We start from the raw sequence: 10,608 nt of genomic DNA, 5'->3' as shown, positions 1-10,608 counted from the left end.
TGCCTAATTACAGGAATAGCATGGGCAGTACAGGGGTCAGCAGCCTGGTGGGTGATCCTGGCCTCATAGGCAGGTGCTCTGGGTGGGTGGGGTCCCCAACACTCCTGGAAGAGCCACAAAAGCCAGAGAACATGTAAGAGGAGGCAAGGTGGAAATGTTCTAGACTGTGGAAGTCTTGCCATGAATAAAGCCCCAAGATGTTAAGGGAACTTGGAGAGAGAGATTTAGGATGGCCAACCTGCTGCTGATGAGGATGAGGGTGGTTGAGGGTGGCACAAGATGAGGTTGGACTCTGTGCCCAATGGTATGTCCAGAACAATGGCTTTATCTTACAGGTACTAGCAGCCACAGGAGGGTTTTGGCTAATAGGAGAGCCAATGATGTAAGTTCCAGTCAAAGACAGAAGACCTACGCTTCAACTGCTGCAGTCAGACAGGTGAAGTTTCCTCTTCCTCAGTCTTCTCGTTCCCATCTTCAAGTAATTGGTTGAGGCCCACCATGTCAGGGAGAGCCATCCACTTTACTCAGTCAGCTGAATTACATGTTATTCTCATCCAGAAACATCCTCACCATCATACCCAGAATACAGCTTGATCAAATATGAGTACCTATGGCCTGGTCAAGATGACACGACATTAACTATCACAGGATCCATAATGTATGAGGATTCCATGTTCCCTCTTTTCAGGAAAAGGGTAAAGAGCATGTAGGAGCACTGGGGGACATATTTATGGACTAGCTCTAGGAGCGGGACATGTGTCTCCTACTTCATTCTTTTGGCACAGAGCAATTTCAGGAGAGCTGGGAAATTAATCTCTGACCTGATGGATATTTCCTGGTGACAACTGCACAAATTCATGGTGGATATTGACAAATCAATAACAACTCCTTGTGTGAATAAAGTGCTTTACTACTTACTAAGCATTTCTATATAAATAATAACATTAAATGGGTACAAAGTATTTTATTGTCACCATCTCAAAAAGGGGGGAAATTAATTTAGAGAAACTTGTTCAAGATACAAAAACTAACTTACTGAAGCTGGTTTCAGTTACAACATGTAAAGATTTTGAAAGTTGTCACTCCTATTTTTACAAGAAAAAAAGCTGGAAAAAAAAAAGTGGTGACTTTTATTGAACCCATTAGAGAATTGAGGTCATAGAGTAAAGTGCTACCCTGAAATTTGGATAAATGGGTAAATGTAGAAATTAACAATAATACAGAGGTCAGTTTACCAGAAACAGAAGCTACTGGAGCCATAAACTGGTGAGAATAGTAAAATGGTAATTATGACCAATTGCTAGAAGTTAAATGTGGTCCAGCTGGAGACTGAGACGCTCCTTGGAGGCCACAGTGTTAAGAGCCTCACACATTTTACGGATTTTTACCTCCAGGAACCCTATGATTTCCTCATGGTAAAAAGTCAAGAAGTTTTCCCTCCTATTTCTGATAGGAGCAGGAGAAAGATAATCATTTAAGAATATATCCACAACATTCTCTGTAACAAAGGCCTACTACTCTACAAGGAAAGCCTTAAACCTTATCCCACTTGGGAGAAGAGTATTTAACCAATTCTTGCCCCTCTAGTCTTCCTGTCTCACCCCAGGAATGAAAAAAAATAAAAATAAAAATAAAAAAGAAGAAGCCAAGAAGCACTCATGAAAGTCACAGCCCAGAGACACAGGCCCACTGCACAACTGGTTTTGATCATAAAGTTATAGGATGCTTCCTCTTTCTCAAACACTGTCACCACATCAACAAGAATCCAATACAATAACAGCAGATTATAGCAGAAAGAGCTGTAAGGTACAGACTCTATTTAAGCACGAACATTTACGGAAACCCAGAGATGAACGCAAGGACATCAAAGATATTTGGAGATCCTGGTATCTACTGCTATAGCAAGTAAACACAGTCCAGCTCCTGGCTGGATTCATATAAATCTGCATGCTAAAGGCTTTTTACCTCAGTTCCTATTATCTGACTTGTTACATCTGCATTTTAACCAAAAATTGCAAGACATGCTAAAAGATAACAGAAAACAGAGTCCGGAGAGCATCAAAAAGAGACTCAGATATAATATACATTTTAGAATTATCAGACAGGGAATCAAAAGTAAATGTTAATGATGCTAGTGGAAAAGGTAGACACCATGAAAGAACAGATGGGTGATGTAAGCAAAGAGAGAAACTCTAAGAAAAATAAGAAATACTAAAAATACACAAAATATAGCAGAAATTAAGAATGGCTTTTTAATTTTTTAAATTTTATTCATTATCATTATTATTTTTTCATTTGACCAGAGAGAGAGGGAAAGTGAGAAAGCAAGCCACCAAGTCCAGGACTCGAACCATGGCCAGCCATGTAAGAGTTTAGCACCTCAACCACAATGCCACCTGCCAGCCCCAGAATGCCTTTTTGAGTGTTAGAGTGCAAGTGATATGTGTGCGCACAAAAGAGAGACCAGTACTACCACCACCACCCAAAATATGGCCTGGTCACACCACATTTTTTTTCCCTCCAATTCCCCATATATTCAGAATCCTAGGCATGCTTATCGAGTGTGTTTTTGAAGATGCTGTGGCTGAGACTTGAACCCTGGTTGGCTATGTAGGATCTGGCTTCCTCTGTACTACACTTAACTGCTTCACTACAAGGCCAGCCATAAGGATGTCTTTTATAGACTTATCAGTAGACTGAAGACCAAGGTAAGAATAATTGAGCTTGAAGGTGTGGTGATAGAAACTTCCCATACTGAAGTACAAAGAGGAAAAGAGAATGAAGAAAGCAGGACATTCAAGAACTGTGGGACAATTTCAAATGATGTAGTATACACATAATTGGAATACCTGAAGAGAAGAAACAATGGAGCAGGAAAATATATTTGTACTAATAATGTCTGAGAATTTTCTAAATTAATGATAGACACCAAACCACAGATTGAGGCACTTCAGAGAACACCAAGCAGAAAAAAATGCCAAAAAATCTACACCTAGGTATATTAGATTCAAACTTCAGAAAACTAAAGATAGAGAAAAATGTTGGCAAGAAGCCAGTGGAATAAAATACCTTATCTATGGAAGAACAAGGATGAGAATTACATCACACTTCTCATCAGATACCATGTAAGCATGAAGAAAGAGGTATATAACATTTAAAGTATTGAAAGAAAAAAACTAGCAACCTAAAATTCTATGGTGGAATTATCCTTCAAAAACAAAGGATAAATAAGGCCTTCCTAGACAAACAAAAAAGGAAAGAATTTATTTCCAGAAGACTGGCCTTGTAAGAAATTTTTAAAAATGTTCCTCAGGAAGGAAGAAAATGAGATAGGTCAGAAACTCACATCTATGTATAGACAATAAGACTGTCAGAAAAGGAATAAATGAAGGTAAAATAATTTGTTTTTCTTATTTTTAATTGATCTAAATAATAATCTAAAGTAAAAGTAATAACAATTACTGGGTGATTATAACCTTAAGGTAATTAATTGAAGTGAATGATAACAGTGTTATAGAATGCAAGGGAATAATTGGGACTATTTCATTACAAGGTCCCTGCACTACACATGGAGCGGTGTAGGGTTATTTGGACTTAGATTTGTTGTACATGTATCTCCAACTTGAGGGTAACCACTAACAATTTGTAAGAGAATGAAACTGATATGCTAAGAAAAGACTTTGGTAAATGAAATAATAAAAAGCTCAGTTAAAATCAGAGCAAGCAAAAAAAGGGAAGAAGAAAAAACAAAAATGCAATGAATTGAAAATAAATTATGAACATATTATTCCAACTGTATGATAAATAACTTTAAACTTGATTTTTTAAAAATAAAAGTTAAAAAACATGTTGTAGGCCAGCCCTTTGGCCTAGTAGTTAAGGGAGTAGGATCCCACATGGCCATGGTTCAAATCCTGGCCTTGGAGGTTGGAAAAACAGACCATACATGTGTGCATGTGTGCCTAAAATCCTGACAGGATGGAAAAATGGAAAAGAAGGGATTGTAACCATGCCCCACTGGTGTGTATAGGGTGCTTTCTCCCTCTCTCCTTTCTGTCTCTCTGGTGAGCACACATGCCCTTAGGCAATTATAAAAAGAAGAAACAATGACAAATTGTCAGTGAATTCAAAACAAGATCCAGCTGGGAACCAGCAGTTAACGTAATGGCTATGTAGCTGGACTCCCACATAGTCGACCGCGGTTTGAATCCCAGACCCGGTGGCTTAAAACTCACGCTGGACGCAAGATCCCGAGAGGAGAATGGAGGAGAAAGGATTGCGGCGTGACCATCCCCCCTGGGGGGTGATTTCTCCCTTTCTGTCTCTATGTCTCTCTCTGGCTGGCGAGCGCACGCGCCCTATAGGGAAAACCTCTCCAAAAAAAACCCAACAAGATCCAACCATATTGCCTATAGCAGAACCAAAACAGCCTTTTCTTTAACTTTGGTCTGTGTATCCTCCTTCCACAGCACACAGCCTCACTGACTTACAGAGCCAAGTGCTTTCGAGGAAAAGCAGAACCTCAGGACACTTCTAACATTTACATCAAGGGGGATGACTACACTATTGTTCTGCAACCCTTGAGAGCTTGCTGCATGCAGTTGCCAACAGAATATTAGATTAAAGAAACACCCAGGTCAGTTTTCTATTATTGGAATTTTAAAAATGAATGTATCTCCTCACCTTCCCGCCTCTCTTTCATTGTCTATGATGCATTCCCCTCCCCCTTTGAGCCAACACTGAGCATTAGTGGCTAAGGCTGTCATACCAAGCCTGGGTGACCTGAACATCAGAAATTTATTTCTTACGGTTCTAGAGGCTGAGAAGTTGAAGATTGAGGTGCCAGAAGATTCCGTTTCTGATGGTGGCCCCCTTTCTGGCTTGCTGATAACTTCCTTCTCATATGGCAGAAAGAGGGAGACCTCTGATCTTGTCTTCTTATAAGGACATTAATTCCAGAATAGGATCCCCATTCTCATTACTACTTTAAATTTAATGACCTCCCAAAGATGTTACCTCAAATACTTCTATATTGGAAGTTAGGCTTCAACATATGAATTTGGGGGGGCATAAACATTTGGTTTATAACATTCTTCCCCTGGGGCCACCAAATTCAGGTCCTTCCTACATACAAAATGCATTGGTTCACTCCCAATAGTCCCCAAAGTCTTCATTATTAATAATTTCAGCACCAACTGTAAAGTTCCAAGCCTTCCCTACATGTTATCTAAATCATATACAGAGGCTAGAGGTACAATTCCTCCTGAGGTAAAATTCCTTTCTAACTGTAAACCTATGAAACGACTGTATTTGACTTCTAAAATACAGTTGTAGGACAGACAAAGATACTCCCATGGCAAAAATGAAAAACTGGAAAGAAAGGGGTGATGGGTCCCATGTAAGTAAATAGCAAGGCTAAAATAACAGCTCCTGTGACTTGAGAATGCTTTCTTGGTTTGATGCTCTGCCCTTCAAACCCACTGGAATGGTGGTTTCACCTTCCAGACACACTGGGGTGGCAAAATCATACCCACAACTTGGCAAGGCAACCCTGCCACTTCGGTTCATACTACCCTTCAGCTCCACAGAATGCCGCCCACATGGTTCTGCCAGGCTTTAGTCCTGCCCTTGGAAATAGGAGGCATCACTGCCCTCTTGACTGGTGCACTCTGGGCCTGAGTGAGTAGCAGCTTTGATCATCTCTGAATTGCCTTTGGGGCCCATCTTAACCTTTTCCTGAAAGATAATGAACGTTTGAAGCTCTCCTCGATGAGGTCAGAGCTTGTGTTTTCACTAGTGCTAGCCCCTGGTGTTTCTGCTGATACAATCCTGATTAGGTCTATGGATCATACCCATGCTAGTCTCCTTACACCCTTGGTATTCTCTTCTGAACATCGTTCTTGTTTTTCACAATATGGACAGGCTAACAATTTTCAGAATAAGTTTTGATTCCTTTTTGATAAATTCGATCTTGAAGTCTTAATTGCCTCTTACTGTATAAGCAGTCAGGAGGAACCAAACCACTCCTTTGACAATTTGCCTAGAAATCTCCTTAGCTTGGGACCAGCAGATGGTGTAATGATTACATTGCTGGACTCCCCACGTAGTTGACCACAGTTCGAGTCCCAGACCTGGCAGCTTGAAACACACTGGGGGTGTATGAGTGCATGCCCAAAATCCCGAGAGAAGACTGGAAAAGACAGGATTGTGATGTGGTCATACCCTCTGGGGAGTGATTTCTCTCTTTATGTCTCTCTGTTTCCTTCTGTCTCTCCAGTGAGAGCATGCACTCTATAGCAAAAAAAAAAAAAAAAAAAAAAAAAAGGAAAGAAATCAATCTCCTCTACTAAATGTTCAGTTTCTTCACTTGCAAATTCTACCTTCCAGAAAACACTAGAATATGAACACAATTCAGCCAAGTTCTTGGTCAATGTTATAATGATGATTGCTTTTTCTTCATCGTCTAATAACATCTGTATTTCCATCGTGCTCCTCAAAACTCAGCTTCTGCACATTATCTAGTTCCTCTAAATACCATCACACTGAGATTTAGGACTTCAACCTCAGAATTTTAAGGGACATAAATGTTCCATCCATAACACTGTGACCCTTAGGTCAGGGACCATTTCCATTTGTAGCTTCCAAACGTGAAACCAGTAAATGCTCCAGAAATACTGAATTGACTTGGTGTGGTCATACTGAGTATGGCCTTTTCAATCTGGACACTCATTGACCACCTTGTTTACCCTCCTGCAGCAACCACTGAATCTCCACCCTGTCTTTCTCCTGCTAGTGTCATTCAAGTGGGGAGTAAGTTACGAACTAAAGGTGCTCTACTCCCACCCCTGCTCCTAAATTCATGAATAGCTTTTCTGTCTTGAGCTTTCTCTATCCCATAATTTGAGAATAGAGATGCTATATAAAATAATGTTCTCAGTCACACAAGAACGGTTGCCAGTTTCTAAATGCGTATTCTCTTCTTGTTGAGTATCTGTTGCTTTTTCCCTTAGAAAAGTGCCAGACGTAAAAGAACAAAAATAATTTACACTTTCATTCATCTCTTAAAGTAACTTGAGTATAAGACATGCTTTAAAGACTCTTGGATATGATGACAAAACCAATCTGTGAACACTGGGCACCTTGACTAATGTCGGGTCACACTGCTTTGCGTATTAGGTACGGAAATCTCATCTTGAGCCAGCCCACATTTCCTCTGCTCCACCTGAAGACGTGGAGGCCCAGAGAAGTGCCTCCCTCTGGGTCAGAAGCTTTAAAGGAAGAGAGGCAGAGATGCCTCCGAACTTAACCACACTGAGCTGGGCATATGCAGGGCGCAAGAGAGGCAAGATAGCCACCAGTCCCAGCATGGTTCCTGGTCATAAAATTTGCTGCACGTAGAGTTTAGAAGTAGTGCTTTGTGGCTGGGTGGGAATGGATGTCCCTTAATGAGTATTGATTTGAGATTCTTACAGAAAACTCACTGAAAATCCAGTTGCTAAGGAAAAGAATATTCTTTTTGTCATTTTTGTAGAAGCCTTTCCAAGAAGTAGATTTGGAGCATCTGGCTCACAGACATTTTGGTTTGTATCAGCATAGGAGCTACATTTTCTAACTTAGAGCTAGTACTCATGGCCCTAAATGAAGACATACATCTCAATAATTTGTTGGAATTTTGATACAGAGTCGCCATAAGCCTAGAATTGCCCTCTTACTGCTCTGTGGTTACGTCTCTGACTTCCTGTTGCTTAGACACTGGGGTGAGCTCTAGGACCTGGGTGTTTTCAGAACTCCAGACAGATCTGAACTTCCGTACACCCCCTTCCTGGGTGATGGGTGATAAGGTGGAACCAGCATTAGCTGCCTTTCCTGGGCTCTGACCTCCTACCACCTCAGACTTTGCTGCTATCTCTGGAGCTTTGTAAAACCTGCTGCATCCTGCTACTCCCTTCCCCCAAGGCAGAATCATGAAGATCAATTTCTAAATTCAGTAAGTCAACTCAGTCAACTCAATGATTATGAAGTCCAACTGCTGAAATAACTTGTCATTTTTTTAGGATAGTGCTGTTATTAGAGAATACCACAGACTGAGTAATTTTTTCTTTAAGAATTATTTTATTTAAATTTATTTATTTATTTATTTAAGTTTGACCAGAGAGGGACAGAGTGAGAGAAAGAGAGAAAGGGAAAGTGAGAAAGCAAGCTGCCAGGTCTGGGACTCGAACCACAGTCGGCCATATGGGAGTCTAGTGCCCTTACCGCCACATCACCTGCAAGCCCCCAGACTCAGTTATTTGTAAAGAAAAGAAATTTATTTGGTTCATGGTTCTGCAGACTGGGAAGTCCAAGAGCAGTTGCCAGCATCTGCTTGGCATCTATTGAGGGCCTTCTTGCTGTGTCATCTCAAGGAGGAAGGCAGAGGACAAGTGAGCATGTAAGACAGGGAGGACCCATTCCCAGAGGCTCCCCGTGATCTCCTCATGGCCTAATCATCTATCCAAGGCCTCAACTCTTTTTTTTTTTTTTTGAGAGGTTTTTGCTATAGGGCTCATGCGCTCGCCAGACAGAGAGAGACAGAGAGACAGAAAGCTAGAAATCACCCCCCAGGGGGGACGGCCACGCCGCAATCCCTTCTTCCTCCAGTCTCCTCTGCAGATCTTGGGCACACACGCACACGCGCCCGGCCTGAGTTTTAAGCCACCGGGTCCGGGACGTGAACTGCAGTTGACTACATGGGAGTCCAACGACATAGCCATTACGCTAACTGCTGGTCCCGGCCTCACCTCTTAATACTGCTGCAATTACATTTCAACATGTTGGAGATGACATTCAAACCATAACAGAATTAACAATGAAGCTGCAGATGAAATAAAAAAAAATTATTTCTGCTTTTATTTCTGAGTTTTTGCTTATGCTTTTAAGTATGTAATTTATAAACCATAAATGTTACCATTTGTAAGTGTACAATCCAATGATTTTTAGTAAATATATGTAGTTGTTTAACCACAGTCTGACTGTAGAACATATCCCTCACCTGAGAAAGTTCCCAGATGCTCATTTAAGCTCTACCTTCCGCCTCAGTCTGTCACTGATCTTTTTGTCTCTATAGTTTTGCCTTTGCCAGAAATTTCATATAAATAAAATCATAAAATATGTAAACTCTTAAGTATGGCTTCTTTCTCTTACCGTAGTGTAATGGGTTTTTTTTTTCATCCTTGGTGTTGTATATATCAATATTTAGTTCCTTTTGACTGCTTGCTGATTAGTATTCCATCTTACGAAAATACCATGTTTTGTTTATCCATTCACTCATTAATGGATATTTGGATTGTTTCCAGTATTTGACTTTTATGAATAATGCTACTATGAACACGTACATTTGAGGCTCAATGTAGTTCACTGTTTTCACTTATCTTGGGTAGACATGTAGGCACTGAATACTTAAACCACAGATGCATTTGTAAAGTGGCTTTGAGGAATTTTCTGAAGGGTAAAACTGGATCTAACTTCTATGCTATATGGAGAATAAAACTAAAGAATTAGCCATAAGCAAGTTACACTGAGAAATTATCTGGAAGTCCAAAGGATAATTACATCAATAATAGTAATACATTTTGTAGTCTTCAGTTGATAATAGATAGTATCTAATTATGGCCAAAAGTCAGAAGCTTCCAGGCCACAGACTACCCCATACAAAGGCATGGACACCCTTGCCCATGTCAAGAGAGCTGGGCAACCCCAGAATACATGATCTTTTTTCCATTTCTGAAAATGTCTGTATGAACCTTGTGATTTTTTTTTAACATTTTTTTTAAAGGTTAGTTATTGCATGAGAATGAGAGACAAAGAAAAAGAAAGAAAGATAGGAATAAAGACAGGCACCCGCACAGGGTCTCATATCATGACCACTTCTTCCAGACTTCCCAGCCAACTGTGGCCGTGGTGAATGTATCTCATGTGTACAGGTTGACCAGGGAAGACCCACTGTCTTCCAGCATCGCTTGAGCAGCAAGTTACCACCTTGCTGGCCCTCAGAATTCATTTTAATTAATTACCTGATGTTTCACAATTGCAATTTTACCATTAATATTATTTCTCACTGATCTTAGAAAGAACCCAGTATAGAAACACATAACATTGTGTATTCATCAAAAATGGTTTTGAGAAGAAGAGTGTGGAGGATCTCTGATATGCATAGTACATTTTTTTTTAGTTTTTTATATTTTTATGTTTTATTATCATCATAATCTTCTTTATATCACATTGGATTACATATAACTTTACAGTGTATTACATTGCTTTTTCAAAAGGGAATGCCATGCACGTCAGTCAGTACAAAGACATTAATCTCCCTGCTTCAACATTCGATTTCTTTTCTATGTTTTCCCCAATCATTATTATTATTATTATTATTTAAAACAGTCAATCGCTATTTCTCATTTTGCTTGTAAAAATACTTTGCCCATCATGAAATACTTCTCAGACCAATCCAGTTGACAATACTATACATGTCATCATCAACAGTTAAAAATCCATATCTGTTTCTCACTAACGTCCTGCCTCTCTATTGTTCACTTGCTATCTTTCTCTATCCTCTTCTCTTCACTTCCC

The 10,608-nt window shown here is 40.0% G+C and overlaps 1 pseudogene; it reads right to left on the bottom strand.

Annotated features, from left to right (window-relative positions):
• Nucleotides 1–5,616: 5,616 nt before the first annotated feature.
• The window catches only part of LOC114005696 (60S ribosomal protein L13 pseudogene), a 42,549-nt pseudogene continuing 37,557 nt past the window's right edge, over nucleotides 5,617–10,608 (bottom strand).

The sequence above is a fragment of the Tupaia chinensis genome, unplaced genomic scaffold, assembly GCF_000334495.1.
Source record: "Tupaia chinensis unplaced genomic scaffold, TupChi_1.0 Scaffold144276_1, whole genome shotgun sequence".
Classification (NCBI taxonomy): Eukaryota; Metazoa; Chordata; class Mammalia; order Scandentia; family Tupaiidae; genus Tupaia; species Tupaia belangeri.
This window is presented reverse-complemented; position numbering and strand designations above follow the sequence as displayed.